We start from the raw sequence: 18,792 nt of genomic DNA, 5'->3' as shown, positions 1-18,792 counted from the left end.
GAGAGCTGCCCTGCCAGTGGAGAAGTCGGTGGCTATTGCAATCTGGAAGCTGGCAACTCCAGACAGCTACCGATCGGTGGCAAACCAGTTTGGAGTGGGAAAGTCCACCGTTGGAATGGTGCTGATGCAAGTTTGCACAGCCATTAATCGCACCCTGCTAAGAAGAACTGTGACTCTGGGGAACGTGCAGGATATTGTGGATGGCTTTGCACAAATGGGTTTCCCTAACTGTGGAGGGGCAATAGATGGGACGCATATTCCTATTCTGTCCCCACCCCACCTGGCATCAGAGTACATTAATCGCAAGGGGTATTTCTCCGTGATTCTGCAAGCACTTGTGGATCACCGTGGGCGTTTCACTGACATTTACTCAGGATGGCCTAGAAAGGTGCATGATGCACGCATCTTTCGGAACAGTGTCCTGTTCAGGAAGCTGAGGGCCGGGACTTTTTTCCCAGACTGCAAGATCACAGTAGGGGACGTCGAAATGCCCACTGTGATCCTTGGAGACCCTGCTTACCCCTTAATGCCATGGCTCATGAAACCGTATACAGGGAAGCTTGACAGGAGCAAGGACCGGTTCAACTACAGGCTGAGCCGGTGCAGAATGACTGTGGAGTGTGCTTTTGGCCGTTTGAAAGGGCGCTGGAGGTGTCTTTATGGGAAGCTAGATTTGGGGGAAAGCAGCATCTCCGCTATTATATCCACGTGCTGTACCCTCCATAATATTTGTGAAGGGAAGGGTGAAAGATTCAGTGAGGAATGGACCTCCGAGGTTCGACGCCTAGAGGATGAATTTGCACAGCCAGAGAGCAGGGCTACTAGAGAGGCCCAGGAAAGGGCTTCAAGGATTAGGGATGCCTTAAGGGAGCAATTTGATGCTGAGAGCCAACAGTAATGTTTGGTGCCTTTGCTGTGCTCCTTTCTACCTTGGGGTACAATATTTACTACTTCCTGCAATAATAAAACGTATTGTAAAAGCCATAAAATCCTTTATTCAAAGTACAGTACATAAAAGGCCAGGGGGGTTAGGGTGGTGAACTGTACATTCAGAGGTTTGAATATGTCCTGTTTGGATTACTGTTCAATGTCTGCTGCACTTCAGGATTACTATGCTGCAGAGTAATGGGGGTGGAATGCACAGGGTAAGAATTGTAGTTATCAGGGCTGGTAGGTGATCGTACAGGGGTTGGGGGCAGCTAGGGGTAATAAGAAACTGGCTGCTGGAGAAAGGTGTTTTGTGCAAATACTGGGGAACAAGAAAGAGAGCTTTGGGAGGGGTGTGGGTTACCACGGTACAGATCTGCCTGCATGGCTACGAGAGACTCGAAAGAGTCAGTTTGGAGAGCCAGGAGGCTTATCAGGTGCTTTGAGGTTTTTTTGGTAGCCAATTCCTTTCTCCTGCTTTCTGTTTGCCTCCACTCATACATTTTCTCTCTCCATTCCTGCGTCTTCCTACTTTCTCTGTTGTAGTGAATCATAACTGCTTTGATCAATTTTTCTTTTGATTTTCGCAGATTTTTTCTCAAGTTCTGCAAGCGACGTGAGGCCGGTGATCCGGCTGAATTAGTCAAGGTCACTAAAGAAAACACAGATAGAAACATGTAATACACAGAGGCTACATTGTTTATTATCACACAGTGAAGGAGTTTTTAGGCTTTTTGTAGCATCCTTCCCACATACCTAACATAACACAGAGAGGCCAGGGAAGCGAAGGCATGGCGAGCAATGGGGTAAGTGTTTCTGCCCCGACTGCACCTGGGAGGGGGAATTGACCGATGGCTCACTGGGGTTTATCTGCACTGGGTACAGGAGGAAGCTGGTGTCCTGCACAGGGGACAGTAGTGAACAGGAAGGTGGCGAGCTGCTGGCAGGGGGGGCGGTCCGCGTAACTGCCGGCCTGCTGGTGAGGTGGGGGGGAACGCACAGCTGGGCTGGCTGCCTGCTGGAAAGGTGGGGGGAGAGACCGGAGCGCACCGCGGGGCTGGCTGCCTGCTGGAAAGGGGGGGGAGACCGGAGCGCACCGCAGGGCTGGCTGCCTGCTGGAAAGGGGGTGGGGGGAGACCGGAGCACACCGCGGGGCTGGCTGCCTGCTGGAAAGGAGCGGGGGAGACCGGAGTGCACCGCGGGGCTGGCTGCCTGCTGGAAAGGAGGGGGGGAGACCGGAGCGCACCGCGGGGCTGGCTACGTGCTGGAAGGGGGTGGGGAGACCGGAACGCACTGCGGGGCTGGGGGGGACTGTGAACCTGGCGCCCTGCACTCAAGTATCCCTAAATTCTCAACAGGGTTTCCTACTGCCAGATATATCACTGCTGCGTGTTACCTGGGAAGAGAGGGAGGGTCTTCTACAGCAATGTGGATTCCGCCCTGGCCCCTATGCAGCTTGCCTGTGTGCAGCCATGATCCCCCCACCCCTCGCTGCACAGTGGATCGGACGAGTTAGCATGACCGGGACAAGGACCACGGTGGCTCTCCCTATAAACTTGCGAAAGCACATTGCCCACACTCTGGCTGCAACTTTTCAAGAGATTACCGAGGCAGATTACAGAGACATGATAGAGCAAATCAATGGGCTATTCCACGTTTAGGCATGCATGCAGGCAGCCATAACCCAAACCGTCCTCTCCCAAAACATAAAAATCTGCTTACCCCGAGCACGCTCCTCAGCTTCTTCTTCACCAGCAACTTCCAGCTGCTGCGACTGGCTAGCCTCCTCCTGGCTTGAGAAGAGCTCCTGGCTGCATGCCTCCTGGGACTCCGGGGTGTCTCCCTCCACTCCAGTAGCCTCACTCTCGGCTTCCTCTACACCCTCCCCCACTTCTCCCTGCTCCGAACTCTCCATCGTGCTCCTAGGATTGGCAGTGGGGTCACACCCAAGTATGGCATCCAGCTCCTTGTAAAAATGGCAGGTTGTGGGGGCAGCTCCTGAGCGGCGATTTCCCTCACGGGCTTTGCAGTAAGCACTCCTCAGCTCTTTTATTTTGACCCTACACTGCAACGCGTCCCGTTCATGGCCCCTTCTCTGCAAGGACTGTGATATCTGCCCATAGGTATCATTTCTCCGGCTGGAGTGCAGCTGTGCTTGCACAGCTTCCTCACCCCAAACACTGATGAGGTCCTGCAGCTCGGAACTGTTCTATGCTGGGGCTCGTCTGGGGCGTGGAGGCATGGTCGCTGATTGATTGAATGATTGATTGCACTCCACACCTGGCTGAGCAAACAGGAAGGGGATTTTTAAAATTCCCGGGGCATTTAAAGGTGGGGTCAGCTGAGCCCAGGGCAGTGGAGTGTGCATGATTACCAGAGAGGCTTCTAAGGTATGCTGGGATATTTCCTTATACCCCGGAGGTCAATAAAAGCGCTGGTGGGCGTCCACACTTGCTGACCAGTGCTGGATCACCAGCACTGGAATCCCTACACCTGAGGCTCGACCAGGTGTACAGCCAGTGCTGCAACCAGGGAGTTGCAGCGCTGGCCGTGCTTTGCAAGTGTGGCCAAATCCTAAGTTGCAGCGCTGTAACCCCCTCACCAGCGCTGCAATTCTCTAGTGTAGCCATGGCCTTAGTTAAAACATTTGGTCACTTCTTGGGAAAGGAATGTGCAAATTAAGTGCTCAATCCAGAAGCACTTAACAGACAAAAGAGCTTGGAAGGCTCCAATCCACATAAGAAGTCTTCCTGGAGACATACAAGATACCATTTATAAATTGGCTTCTGCCTGTAAAGACTGAGTCATGCATGGACATGTGACTTGCCCAGGTGACTCCAGAACTCCATCTTGGAGCTGGACTTTGGATAGGAGTGAGGAAAGGGGTCTCCACCCACAAGAGAGAGCCTATGTAAACCCGTGAGAGACCCCTCCATTTTGGTCTTGAGATGGCTAAAGAAGGAGCCTCTCCATCACCCCCCGCCCCAGGATACTTAAAGGAAACTGGAACAAAGTACAGTAACTACAAGGGGTGTGAGTGATTGCTGGACCCAGGCTAAAAGGAGATTAGTCTGTAAAAGGGAGCATTCTGAAACTGGTGAGGATCTGATCTGTATTTAGTTTCATTAGACATACATTTGCGCATTTTATTTTATTTTGCTTGGCAACTTACTTTGTTCTGTCTGTTACTACTTGGAACCACTTAAATCCTACTTTCTGTATTTAATAAAATCACTTTTTACTTTTTTATTAACTCAGAATTTTATTAATACCTGGGGGAGCAAACAACTGTGCATATCTCTCTATCAGTGTTATAGAGGGCGAACAATTTATGAGTTTATCCTGCATAAGATTTATACAGGGTAAAACAGATTTATTTGGGTTTAGACCCCATTGGGAGTTGGGCATCTGGGTGCTAAAGACAAGTACAATTCTGTGAGCTGTTTTCAGGTAAACCTGCAGCTTTGGGCCAGGTGATTCAGACTCTGGGTCTTTGTTGAAGTAGACAAGAGTGTCTGGCTCGGCAAGATGGGATGCTGAGGTCCCGAGCTGGCAGGGAAAATGGATAGAAGTAGTCTTGGCACATCGGTTGGCAGCTCCCAAGGGGGTTTCTGTGATCCAACCCATCACACTAAGCAATTGCTTTCAGGAATCAATTTTGTCCTAGAGGTATTGCTGTTTCCTGGGGTGAGAGAGAAATGAATCCCAGTATTCACACTATGGCCTGCCAATGTACCCGAACCCAAAGCTGCAGATACCAACCCACCCTGGGCTGGATGGGGATTGAATCTCAGCCTTTTTTCCTTCTTTGCAATAGAAGAGACATCAAAAGTGACCTAAAAGGCATTAATTTACACAGCTACACTTACGAGGTTTTGCCACTTCCGGTTGGTCCTAAAATGGCATTCATTCCAAGCTTCATAATGCCACTGTGAAAAGAAGACGTATTATAAACTGTTTAGGAAATGATTTCACATGACAAGAAATGCAGAGTAGGCAAGCGGAGTAAGTGAAAGCAAGAGGCCATTACTGGCTGAAAAGGGAATGAGACACAAAACAGCTTTTATGATAGAGTGTGTGCTATTTCTGAAAAGTAATCTCCAGGATTGGCCTGGGCACAAATGGCTGCCCATGCTGTGCGATGTGAACTGAGCTGTTCTCAAAGCCAGTACAGACCCCCAAAGGAATGTTTGGGTCACAGTGTGACTTCTTGTGGAGCATCTGCACATGGGCACTGAGAGCTGGAGGTGGAGTTATGAATATAATCGTACAAGGTTAATTTCCAAAGAAAAGCACCCACTCAGGCCCAATCAAAATGTTGTTGCTAAGATCAGCTTCCTGGCTTGCCCTTCTGACCACATCATCTCCCGCCTCCCTTTAACTCTCTTCACAGGCTCCCCTTTCTCCACTACATCACAGAGCTCCTAATTCTTACCTTTAAGGCTGTTCACAATTTAACCCCACTTTGCCCACTTACTTTGTCTTTATAGTGTTGTCAGCTGCCCTCTTTCTTCTACTGATTATGCCAACTCTCATGGCCTATTTGTTCACTTCTCCCAAAAGCACCTTTACACTTTCTTCCATGACTCCCCTTCCCAATCTAATCCATAAAGTCACTATTCCATCCTCCTTCAGATCCCTCCTTGAGATCACTCCTACTGTGATCCTACCAAACACGGGCAGGTGATACTGAGCAGGCAGGCGGGGAACTGGGATTATTGTTACCAGTATCTTCATTTAGCTCAAAACTCACCCTTTAAACAGCACAGTAGCTGAAACCCCCTTTGTGCTACTAAAATATACATAATAATAAATGACAGTCATACTAAACATGTAGGTGTTGTGTGTTAGCTGGAATCTTGGGCTCCAGTGATTGTTCAGAGATCTTCTATATCCCAAGCAAAGGTAGAGCTCATCTGCTGACGCTGGCAATTAAATGATTCACAATAGTGTTACTGCAGCAGATACAAGGAACCGAAACGAGGGGTGTTTTCTGGGAGGCATTCCAGCTCTCATAAAGTATGCACATCAGCCTGGTCAGGGTTTCAGAGCGCATCAATTAATCCCACAGTAAAGCACACACACTTGCTGCAGAATCTGCCCTTTGATACTTCTAGACTTCAGAACCCATGGCAGTACCAGCCTCTTATGTGCTATTTCAGATTTAACACACTTACCACTTACTCTTGCAAGCCTGGGATTTGGCATCTGTAGCTTTGTGCCTTGAAGCCCCAGGAATAACTTGTGGTCACTAGCTGTCTGGTCCAATGAAGCTCTGGGAGGATAGCTGAAGAGATGTGATGGGTGATGACAGAGGGAAATGATAACTACTATAGACATGAATGTCCCTTAGCAATTGATAAGTGCAGGGGTACTGGAGTCACTCCTTGATTGACAGGGCATACAGAGGGTGCATAAGGGTGTTTCATCTTCAGATGGTTGGTGTTTGGAGGAAAGGGAGTCTTGCTCTGTTGTGCCATGAAGGAAAACCTTTGTGAAATTCCCAGTCGGCCTGCTGTCCCACAAACTAGCAGGGTCTGGCAGTGTAATACAGCCCACGGTGTTGTTTATTATTTAAGCCCCTTGTTTTAGGCACTGTACAGACATATAACAAAGAGATGGCCCTTGCCCCAAAGAGCTAGCATGCTCTGCCTCTTGAGGGAGGGGTGCCTTGTGTTCTTCATCAGTGACCCCTTCAGTCAATTAAGGATCAGTCCTGATGGGTTGATAAAGGCACCCCTTGCTCCTCAGCAGGAAGAATGAAGGGACTGGAAGATGGGGATCAATAAAACAAGGGGAAAGAGAGATTGGGTTTCTTGGGGATCAGGATATTTCTTCAGCGGTAAAATGGTGGTTCCCTCAGGATTGAGGAGCATGTATTCCTAAGACACGGTTGAATTTCTGAGCTAGCTTTGGTTGGACCAGACATGGAGAGTTCCACCTGCTTGCACTGGCCCCAGAGACATTAAAAATTTCATTTTGTTTTCAACAATAAGTTGCTCATGAAACAGTGCTATGAATGTCACTGCCCCTGCGGAAACCTGACCGGCGGTGCTTGGGGCCTGCATGGGAGGGCTGAGGGCTGGGTCTCCAGGTAAGACTGGGTTATAATAACTGGGCCAGAGAGCCTGAGCATGATCTCCCCCAAGAAGTTGAAGCTCACACAGCAGCATACACATGATCCAACAAAGCCTGGTGTGAGCACTGGCTGCCTCTTCCTTTCCAAACTGAATTGAAATCACCAGTAGTGATCTAGGAGCCACTTAGTGGTTGGGGTCCAAGCTGCCTCATCGATCACCTATCTTCCCCACTGACCCCTATTCGCTACTCTCAGAGATAGCAATGCTCCACAGAAGTGCTTCAATGAGCCTGGCTCTGCATAAGGCTCTCCCGTGTATAGGACGCTGCAGGAGTACCTTATTGCCAGACATCAGGCAGAATCCAACCCTCTTTGATAAGACCTTCCCTGGTGATGGCATCTCCCTTGGACTATTGGAGAGATTGGAAAGGAGGAAGAAGAAAGAAAGAAAGAATAACTCTATAATCAACCAGAGAAGCAGACAGAATCCAAGCGAGGCCATGAAAATATTGCCATTTAGAGCACACTCAGTGTGAGTATTAATTTTTGTGCAATACTTAGTCATTGCTATGATAGGAACCATAGACAACCCTGAGACAGATAACTAATATTATCTGACAGAGCACAACTGTATCGTATAATATGGGGTGTTCAATACTTTGATATTTAAGATTTCCTAGGTCTCTATGGCCCCAAGAACCCCCTGATTCCTTATTTTGGCTATGCCTTTACAGGGAAGAACCATTCTTTACCTGACATCCCAGAGAATTTCCTTTTCTTAGGCTTCTTTTGAGAAAAAGGACTTGCTGATGGAGACAAAGTAACTGATATTTTGGAAAGCCAGAGTTGGCCCACGAACAGTCAGCTGGGTAACAGCTTCCTGAGAATCAGAGAGTTCCATCCCTGGGAGTCAAAGATCAGTTCAAATTGGAGGGGAGCGGGAATGTCCAGATGTTTCCCTTGGAATTAAAAACCTCTTCAGAAAAAAACCAACAAAACAAAAACAGAAGATTTTTTCAGGGTCTTGCCACCAAATCTCCGTATTGCTCCATCTCTGTTTTCTCATGTCCTATTGTTGGGAAATCTTGCTTTTATCTGTAAAACGTGCTGCAACATCTGAGTAGAGCAAAGTCCTTCTCCACCAAACTGCAAAATAATTGTGCAGCCAATGGTACGTTCAGCAGGGTTACAAATGCTGATATCAGACTGTAAAATACAATAGGCCAGATTCTTCCCTGATGAAACTCCACTGACTTCACTGGTCTTTACACTAAGAATGAGTTTGGCCTAATATGTGGGACATCACAAATGAATGGAACGTTGACATTAGAAAATAACAATAGAACAAAATAATTTGTGAAAGGACCAAAAGAGGGAATCCTCAGTAAGGTAAGATGCACCCTGACCTTTACCTGCTGCACATCTCACTGTCTCCCTGCCTCTGTCAGTCCTGGAACTCCACATGGCTCTGCCTCAGTGTGTGACAGAAACTGTAAGAACATGGCAAGGTCTGTGAACTTTATAATGCACTGGAATTTCAGCCAGAGAGACACTGGTGAAAGAGGCCCAGATGGTTCCTTAAATGACATTTCCTTTTGTGTGCAGAGGGGTGGAAGGGGCGAGGGAGTGTCATAATCCGTTTTGGACAGTAGATGGCACTGATTACTTACGCTATTGACGTTTGCTTTTGGCATCGGCTCTGTTCCCAGCAGGCAAAGTGCATCCAAGTAAATCTACTGTGCTGTCTGCTTGGAGGCATTTTAGTCCTAGACAACTTCAGAGTGAGGCAAAGTAAAGGCAGGGCCCCTTACTGCTGTGTGGCATGTGTGTCTGCTGTGTGTATAGGCCATGATGAAGGTGGGGGTTTATATGTTTGAGATTTCTGAAGGCCAAGGGGGTCACAAAGAAAATCTCAGTCCAAGCGCGTCCTTCCCATCATTTGCACAACAAATGTAACATAAGATGTGAAAAGCAGGGGGAAAGGATCAGATTCAGAAGTGTCCAGGGGCAAGGCCCCGGGGGAGTCTGGAGAGGTGCAGAGATCTGCATGCTGGATAAATATTAGACCCACCGTCTTATCCAGCAGAACCTCACTAATTGTGCAACGAGACCTCCTGCAAATAGGGTTGCCAACGGTCCCCTTATTTAAATAGAAAATTGCCTGTCCTGTACTAAGTCAGTACAGGACACCTGTGTTTCAGCAGAAGAGGGGCTGTACTCACAGGTGCATCTTTCCAGTCCCCTCCTAGCCTGGCCTGTCAGTGCTGCACAGGGAAAGGCAGACATGGCCATGTTCAGGAGCTAGGATTGGGAGGGGTGTGGAAAGATGTACCCAAGAGTACTGGCTCCCTGCTGGAAAGGGCCCTCTGCTGACTCCAGCCCTTGGCCCAGTCTGCTTTCCCTGTGCAGGCTCTGTCTGGCAAGGCAAGTGGGTGGGGATGTGTCCTCTAGAACTCCCCTGAAGGGCCAGGATCAGAAAGGGGCTCTACCTGGCAGGGGGTCAGTACTCCCCAGGTGTAGCCTCCATGCTCGCAGAGTCTCTGCCAACATCCCCAGCAAGATGCACAGCGCCGCAGCTGACAAATGCCAGCCACTGCAGCCTCCAAGTCAGCTGCTGGCACCATGTGGAACCTGATCAGGAGTTGTAGCCACTGCTCGCCTAGCACCTGAGGCCCTGGGTTCTCAGCAGCATCCAGAGCTGGAGAGGGAGAAACCCTAGGAAGCATGGGGCTGAGGGGAAAGGGACTTGCCACCCAAGTTTCAAGTCAAGATTGGGGACATCTAAGGTCTGTCCTGTATTTTTTAAGAACCCTAATGCAAATGACCGATTTTTGCTAATTAGCAATTAAGGGGCCAGTCCTGCTCCCTTGCTCCAAAGTGAAGATGGTCTTCTAGCAACAAAACTCAACTTGGGCTGGGCTGCTTGTAGCGAGCAGAGTCCAGCCCTGTGGGGTGGTGGAGGGGAGGTGGGGTAGGCTGGAAGATCCACTGCTTACTGGATTTTCTAGTCCTTTCCCAGTAGCAGACGGGGTGGTGAGAAGGGGAGGATGGGAGAAGGGATAACTGGAAGGCACTGAATAAGGCTTGGTGAGGCAGCAGTCAGGGACATTCCACCCCTTCTGCAGACCCTAAGGGATTCATTGCTCCCTCTGTAATGATCACCAGATCTCTTCTCTCCCTCCCCCACTCCATGGCAAACCAATCACAGTAGATTTTTCGTGGGGTCCTGATGCACATGCTCCATCCATAGGTCCTGATGACCCTAAAAGTGATAGTCAGCACCCTGGAGTAGCCTTGGTAGGACTATTCAGGCTAGTAGACGGATGATATGGTTTAGCTTGTCAAGGGCTAATAGGTTTCCTTGCGCTTGCAGGAATAGGTGGGAGGTACATTGTGGCCTTGAATGCCAGCAGAAGAGCTGGGCTAGTCTACTAACCTCCCAGGGCTCATGAGTGGAGGCCCTCATGAACCTTTTACCATCTGCAGGTGGGTGACTGAGGGCCCCAATGAGTCTTCTAATACCTGTGGGAGGGTGTGGAGAGGATGCCTGACAAGCCTCCTAAGGCTCACTGTGGCACTGATGCATGTACCCAGCTAGAGCCCTATTTCTGTGCACCCCCCAAAGTCCACAGGAGAGAATCTCCCCTCACCAAGCCCACAGGAGATCCTGTGGAAGGCAGGAAGGCTTCCTGATGTTCTGCCCCCCAACTGCCTTGCCCACCTCCTTTCCCTCCCTCCCACAGACATCCTCTTTCTGTGACCCCTCTCATGGGCTTACTCAGCAGAAGAGATATTCTGGGCCAAAATATATGCTGTATAAATTCAAAATCTATCCTTCCCAAAATGCTGAGGGGCCATCTATAAAGTCCAGGGGTCCCACAGAAGGATCATCCTTAAAGATCAAAACCTTAGGAGAGTTCCCTTTTCTCTCTCTGAACTTCATGAATTCATGATTGCATTTTAATGAACATTCACAGAATGATTTGTCTTCCAAAGCTTGCAGGTTTAATGACTGACTCCAAATGCCATCCAACAAAGACTAGTAACATCATTACTAATGGTTCCTCATATATCAGGTGAATAGGTCCGTAGGTTTTTTTGTGGTTTCTGCATAGGCATATCTCTATTCCTTGTCAGAATGAAAGGAAATATCAGGAGCAGGTTTCCTTCCTGAATCCTTGGCTTTTGAACTGGAGGTGAATCACCGACAGGACTGCCATCCAATGGAATCTATGGTCTATAATATGCTCAGTTGTTAAAGTGTAGTCCATTGTACTCATGAATAACTCCATGATTGTTTTCAGTAGAAGACAACCTGGAACATGGTAACTTTGGGCTTATAGTAACATGCATTTCATACACTATGATCAGTCTTAGCTATGAGATCCTGGGCAGAAACACATGGAAGCATCACATCTCTTTTTTCTACACGGTAAACCTTTTAAAATTTGATGCCTTTGGTACTGCTGTCCCAGTGTTTGCACAATCCGTTCAAGCAGGTTTATGCAAGCAGGTTTAGTGGTGGGTCTCCCTGTTGATTCTCTGGGTTGCTCTGCATCAAGAAAATGTAAGTAACCATAAGGTAACAGGCAGTCCCTGTGAGTTTGTACAGTCAGGGCTCATGTCCTTCTCAGGCCACACAACAAAACCCAGGCTGTGTGAAATTCTTCTTTCTGTTACAAACATAACACCACTCTCACTCACCAGACCGTGTGGATCAAATTAATTCTGGAGTAGCTCCATCCTTTTATTATTTGTCCTTGTGGATTACAGTGTATATCAACACCTATCTCTGGGTTGCACCCTACTTTCTTATCAGATTTAAACCTATCTTCTCTCCCACTTTCTCTGAATTTTTCGAGGCTAAGGTTAGCTCTCTTGCAGTCTGTGCTTAGAGCTCTTTACATGTTCTGAGTGCACCTTAGTCATATCCTTCGGGATTTATGCCCAAAGTAAGAGCTTTGGTTCCTTTCCAGCCAAAAGTCTGGTAAGAAACCATTGGTGTCATTTTTTGTACAGGCTGGCGTGCAGTTGAAGGCATAGACAGTTGTTCAGTGCAGTGCAGGCCCCTCAGGTCTTTCTTCCTTTGTTATAACAGTTATGGTAGTTTTATTTGATGGTGGCTGCTGTTCACAAACTGGGGGCTATGGTGCAGACAGGAGTGTGAGAACATTCTAGGCCTCACTGGTTAACTGTCCTGGCAAAGCCAAATGATAGCACACCTGTCTTCGGGTTTGGTACTGCTGCCCATCACTGGATGTATCTGGGTTCCTTCCAAGTGAAGTAGAGTGACATTTCTCCCCAATCCATGTGCTTCCTGTAAACCTCACTCTTTATTAATCCTAGTTTGCCTCTTCCTCTTAGAGGTGATTTGACCTCTCAGGTTTCAGTATTTTGTTTTTTTACAATAGCTGTGTTTGTGTCTGTCCACAAGTGAAATTACCCACTGTGCCTGCAAACAGTCTTTGTGAGCCTGATTTAGAGAGGAGATTTCCAGTTTGTGCCTGATCTCTGTATGTCTAAGGGTAGTCACCATCCTTTGCTCAGTAAGTGAGACGCTGCTGCTGCCACTTAATAGCCATGCCACTTGCTTTAACCAACCAAAGCGGAAGAGAGTCGTTTATATAGGTAGTGAGTTTCAGGGAACAAAGAAGATCATGGACACCCATATCAGTCTGATGAGGTGGGATCTGATGGGAAAGAGGAGAAATTAAATGTAGGGTTTTGTCACTATTAAATGTAGGGTTTTGCTGTTGTTGTCGTTATGCTAAAATGATAGGACTTTCAATGTCTGGCTTAGTTTCATGAAATGAGTAAATGTAGAGTAGAATACTGTTAGCTTGAATTGGCCAACTCCTCTTTTGGTAATGGTTTTGTAGATTGAAACTACATTTGTGTGTGGAAATGCACATGTGCACGCCTGAGTTCTGGATCCCCTAAAACATAGCCACCACAAGCTGTGCACTCGAATTAGCCTGGCATGCACAATTATGGATGCACTCATTTGGAGGCTGGGTTGAGGCTACTCTGACAATTTAGCCTTCTCTATAGAACCATAGAACAGTGAGTTTCCAAAATCAGATGTGCATGAATGCAAAACTTCCATCTTTCCAAAACTTCCATCCTTCAGGACAGGGAAGGCTCCATTGTTTTAGTACCAAAACAGGTCAGTATGCTTGGATTTCATTCACGCTCCCACCAATTGTTAATTTATTCACCTGCAGGTGCCTTGTACTCCCAGATGTGCAAAATTCATTCCTGCCTTTGAAAGCATCAGATAAAGCTGCAGAAAGAATTTCCAAACTGCTCCTTACAAGTGTATATTCTGCTGATTAGTAAAGGCCCAGTCCTGTAAATAGAGAGCGCCTTCCACGCCCATTGATTCTAGTAGGGATTGTGGCTACTCAGCACCTTATCAGATCCAGTCCAATGAGCAAGGGGTGAACAAATCAGCAGAAATGAGAAGTGGCTTTTGGAAAGTGAGTATTGGCCAGTGTAGCAAAATCATCACAATGGGTAATGATCAGTAAAACCAAATGCCAGTGTAAAGAGAAAACTGCATCCTCATGTTCTGGCCTGTGGGAAATGAACAGTGAGATGAGCTGGAGAACCTCTCACTGACCACCTCTGTACCGCATGAGGTATTCCTGGCCCTTTTTTCTCTCCCTGTCTGTTCTTTTCAATCAGAGGAAGTTTCTGAATGGGCCAGACAGTGTCCCCGAAGCCCCTTGACCCAGTGACATATGAGAACAGCCGGCCAGCATCAAGCCATGATTATTGTTGGGTGTCAAAAAATAAATGAAAAGCAAGAGGGAGAGCTGTGAAGAGGGTCACTCTAGTGGCTCTTTCATTTCTTGCTGAGGAGGAAGTTAGAAAAGCAGAGCCCTCAAAACCTTATTGAAAGAGGGACAGAGACAGGACAATGTGTAGGGCTGAGGAAAGGAATCTCCGAGTGCTCACCTCAGTGTCTTAATTATCTAGCAACAATTAAGCCTTTCAGGGTGGAACATATGGTAGATGGTTTGCTTTTTTAAAAGGAGAAATTACTTTAGAAACTTAAATGATGTTAGAAAATGGTAGAAATTGCTGTAAAGAGATGGGGGCAGGGAGACAGACTCCGGACATGTGGGACCCCAGCCTTGTAGGAGTCAGCTGGGCTTGGTTTTCCTTGACTCAACATACTGCCAAAATCTGCCATCTCGCTGATTCACCACAATGTATTTGGAGCCCAGAAAAATAATAAATAAAGGAATACGTAACATCTTTGCCTGCTCAGTGCTCAGGCTCAGCATGTCAAGCAGTGGGATGGTCCAGCAGGTAGGACACTAAGGTGGGAGCCCAGAGACTTGGGGACTATTCCCAGTTCAGCTGCTGACCCACTGGGTGAGTCACTTAACTTCTCTGTTCCTCTGTATGACCTTTGTCAGTCTGGTCCCTTCCCCCAGAATTTATGGTCCTTTACTATATGTATACATAGCATAATGAGCCACTGGTGGGGGCCCCTAGGTCCCAGCTGTGATACAATAAATGTTCTATATAAAGCTGGTCAGAACATTTCCAATGAAATGTGTTTTCCTTGAAGTATCCTGTCTCCTTGAAGCTGAAATGTGTTGTGGAGACATATCAGTTTTGATCAACTTTTTGATGGAAAGGTTTCTAGGGGCCAAGTCACTCTATGGCCAGGGAGAGAGAGGAACTGAAAACCTGACCTCTTGGATTTGAAAATGGATGTTTTGACACAAGCCTGCTTGTAAAAATATGGAAAGGTTTGTATTCCATTCCAGTGCAGAACAGAACCAAATGTCAGACCTTCAGAGGTTGTCACAAAATGGAATTATCATCTTCTACCAGCTCTCGTGCTAAACAAATCATCACTTGGTGGACGGAGGCTGTATAAACATATATGGCCAAAGGGGGTTAATGGCAACAGGGCTTGTTCTTCTCATTCGGAAAATTATTTGCAGTGGAAGAGATGTTCTTGACAACCAGGGAATAGCTGCACCAGCTGGAGCCTAAGACAGTGCAAGCTGGAAGGGTGGAAGCTTCCCCCACACAGCTGGGAAGCAGTGGCAGTGCATTTAATTCCTCCTGACCTGCAGAATCCCTGTAGCTCTCTCTTTCTTCAAACCGTAATCTTCTCTGATTCTAGTGATCCTCAGTCTATACCTACAAGATCCTCGATATTCCTATCCTGGATCCTGCACATCTCTGCCAATGAATGTTATTACTGTATTACTGCCTGACCGCAATACCCTCTGCTATTCCATTTTCAGGCCACCTCAGAACTCGGCCAAGCACCTCAATGTAGACTCACAGAATCTCAAGTTTTTCCAGTCCTGCGCCCCATATAGTTCTGCCACCGCATGTCAGTCCGTCCCTGCAGACCCCAGATACTTCAATTCTGGGAGCCAAATATTCCTGCCAGTTCACTATAATATAAATGTTAGAAGAATATGCACTGATTTAACTATTAAAAAGAGAGCACAAAAAATAAACTGTCACGAAATGCCACCACAAGAAATCCCATTCCTGTGCCTTAATAGCAGATTAGAATAGATAAGATTATATTTGAGAAAAAATCTCTCTCTTTTTAAGGTGGAGTAATAAATTAATTTTTTTTAAAAAGTTACACTGAAAGAAATCTTATACCAAAAAACTATTCTGATAACAAAATAGGAAGTTTCACTGATCTAAATAGTATCTTCTTTAGTACTTTACTATAATTGTTGCTGTAGCAATAACACATAGATGCCCCACTCTATGATCAAAGCCCCACTGGGTAGGCACCCCCCCCCACAGACACACACAGAGATGGCCTCTGCCTCAATTTGTTTACAATTCTATGTGTATGACAAATGACAACAGGTATATACAACAAATAGATGGGGGGCATAGGGTAAGTACACCTCTACCTTGATATAACGCTGTCCTCGGGAGCCAAAAAATCTTAGTGTGTTATAGGTGAAACTGCGTTATATCAAACCTGCTTTGATCCACCGGAGTGCACAGCCCTGCCCCCCTGGAGCACTGCTTTACCACATTATATCTGAATTTGTGTTATATCGGGTCGCGTTATATCGAGGTAGAGGTGTAGTAGTAACAGCACATGAGCTGACTGTGCTTTCCTATCTCTCTGCTTACTAATGGTGGAATTTTGTTTCAGAATAAGCAGAGAAATGTGTATGTGAGTGTATACATTTCGTGCCCCATAATACGTTTGTAATGAACTTTCAAACTGTGGCTTTGGACAATAATTCATTCGAAATGGAACTGAGCAACGCTGAAAAGAGAGAACATTTATACAAAGGTGCTTACTTTGCCTGTATTTTTCTAAATACATCATTCTGTTTTAAGTTATTTTCATTTAAAAGTGAGCTTTCTCTTGCTGAGCCCAGCTTCATCTGTTGTAACTTGCCATTAACGCAATATGATCAATTCAACATTATGATCAGTATCTAATAAGAATAGGAATTGAAATAAGTAGGAGCAAATCCATACGTAGAACAAATATTCTAATTACAGTAACACCCATAGGCCCCAGCTGAGATCAGGGCCTCATTGTGATCGGTGCTGTACAAAAACATAACACGAGACAGTCCCTGTCACCAAGAGCCTACAATTGAAGCAAGCAAGTGAGACAAAGGGTGGGAGGGAAACAGTCCAGAGACTTGCCTGAGGTCACATAGCAGAGCAAAGGACAGAAGTCAGATCTCCTACTTCTCAGTCCATGCTGCTCTTTGATAAGATGCAAACATGACAAAACTATTAACAACCAAATATCAGGATTTACCCTTTCCTATTTTCTGAGTGAAGAATGGTGGACTCAGACCTCTAAGGACTGAAATCCTCTAGCCACAGAATAGGCTTGAGAAAGGAAGCAATAGTGCAAGCTTCCCTGCATCACCCTACTAATATATTGCATAGCCACCTCAGAGGAGGAACCACCTCTTAGATTGTGTCTTCACAGCACAGTAAGCTTTAGTGTTACCTCTATCTTGTCTCTTCTCCACATACACAATCTCCAGCTTGAACTAAGAGGTGCTTTAAGCTTGAGCTAGCTGGTCCATCAGGGATAAGGTAGGGAAGGGTGAGTGGGTGGCTTAACCTCCAGATATGTTGATGCTTAAGCTAGTAATGCAGCGAGGATGCTACAGCTCAAATTACAACTCCATCAGCAGCTAATCCAATCACTCTGTGTAACTGCAGTGTTGTTTTGGGGCTAGGCTAGTTCAAGTGCAGTGACTTGAGTGTAGTAAATTGAACTAACTGTTGCAGTGAAGCCCAGCCCTGAGGGTATAAGGATAACTTGGTCACTCCTTGTAGCATAGAGAGTTTTTTTAGGTTCTCATGCTGTGGCTGGGCTGAAGGATCATAGAGCTTTGTTGTCCTTCACTGCTGCTTTTGTGCAGATCTGATAGCCAGAACTGCGGTGAGCAATTAAGTCAATCCAGTCTGCCTCCACTCTGAAAGAATCAACATTTGCTCTCTATGAGGAATTGTCCATCTGCTCCGTGGATCAGATGGATCAGAGTCAGGCTGCTTTATCTGGCTCTGTGGCAGCAGAGCCATGGATGGAGGTGGCAACGAATGAATGAAGGAGTTTTTGTCAGTTTTGTTCATGGAGTTTCTGGAGTTGCTTGGAAACTGGAAAATAGAGCCAGGCACTTTTTATTTGGTAAAAACAAGAAGATTGGGAAGGGGAGTGTAAGGGAATATAACTGGTAGATATTAACCTCTCCTTATGAGAGCTTCAGTCAAATGAATGTCAAATTCTTCCTGAAGAAAAACAACACATTTTGACATTGACAAGCTTGCCACTTACTGCCCTGTTTTTACCTTCCCCATTTGAGGAAAGATGATTGAGAAGATTGTGAGAAAACAGCTCTGGCATCATTTGGCACCCACGGATTTCTTTTCCCCCCTTTCAGTTCAGTGTTAGGTCTGGATATGGTAATCAAACTTTGCTAGTCTCATTGCTCCATGCTTTCCTAGGCAAAGGTCAGATATTCATTATGACTTTCTTTACTTCTGTCAGTGCACAAAGTGGTGGTGACTCACATACAGACCTTGGCAGGACTAGATGGAGTCACACATTAGTGGCTTCATTCTTAGAGATCTCAGAAGGTGATGTTCTGCAGTTTACTCATCTGTCCCAAGGACTACTGCAAAGTTCCATTCTGTCAACCCTTTTCACTGTGTATGAGTGCGCTCAAGAAGATAGTGAACAATCATGGGCTGCAATGCCATCAATATGTTGATTGTGTTCAGCTGTACATTTTCTTTTCTCAGACGCTGTCATTTGTGCTCAGAAATCAGGCTGATGTGGGCATGTCAAAATAAATAGATAGACTAGATAGAAAGGATAGGAGCTGCTGGCAATCTTGTGAGTTTTCAGCCCATTTTCTGGATCTAGAATAAGTGTACAAATATTTGAATAGTCCAAAACTCTGAATCTACTGAGGTTCACCCACCATTACTTGTTGTCAAAATGCTTTCCCATTCACATCTTAGAGGGCTAGCTGTTTATGTCTCTGTTCACAAAGCTATACTGCTGAAAGAATGACATTCAGATTAGGGCTGGTCAAAACATTCCTTCAAGAACTGTTTTTCAGTGGAAAGTTGGGTTTTTGACTGAGTTTTTCATGAAAAGTTTCTGCTTTCTGTGGGAAATTTTGATTTTTTTTTGGTAAAAAACAACATCCCCAAATGCTCCAATCCCAAAACATTTAGATTCTGATATCGTGCTGCAGTGTAGTGGTAGTTTGATATCCTCATGTCCCCATTCT

The 18,792-nt window shown here is 46.3% G+C and overlaps 1 pseudogene; it reads right to left on the bottom strand.

Annotated features, from left to right (window-relative positions):
- Nucleotides 1-14,204, bottom strand: part of LOC115654540 — a 34,414-nt pseudogene extending 20,210 nt beyond the window's left edge.
- Nucleotides 14,205-18,792: the final 4,588 nt, after the last annotated feature.

The sequence above is a fragment of the Gopherus evgoodei genome, chromosome 7, assembly GCF_007399415.2.
Source record: "Gopherus evgoodei ecotype Sinaloan lineage chromosome 7, rGopEvg1_v1.p, whole genome shotgun sequence".
NCBI lineage: Eukaryota > Metazoa > Chordata > Testudines > Testudinidae > Gopherus > Gopherus evgoodei.
Note: the sequence above shows the minus strand (reverse complement) of the source record. Positions and strands in the feature narration are given on the sequence as shown.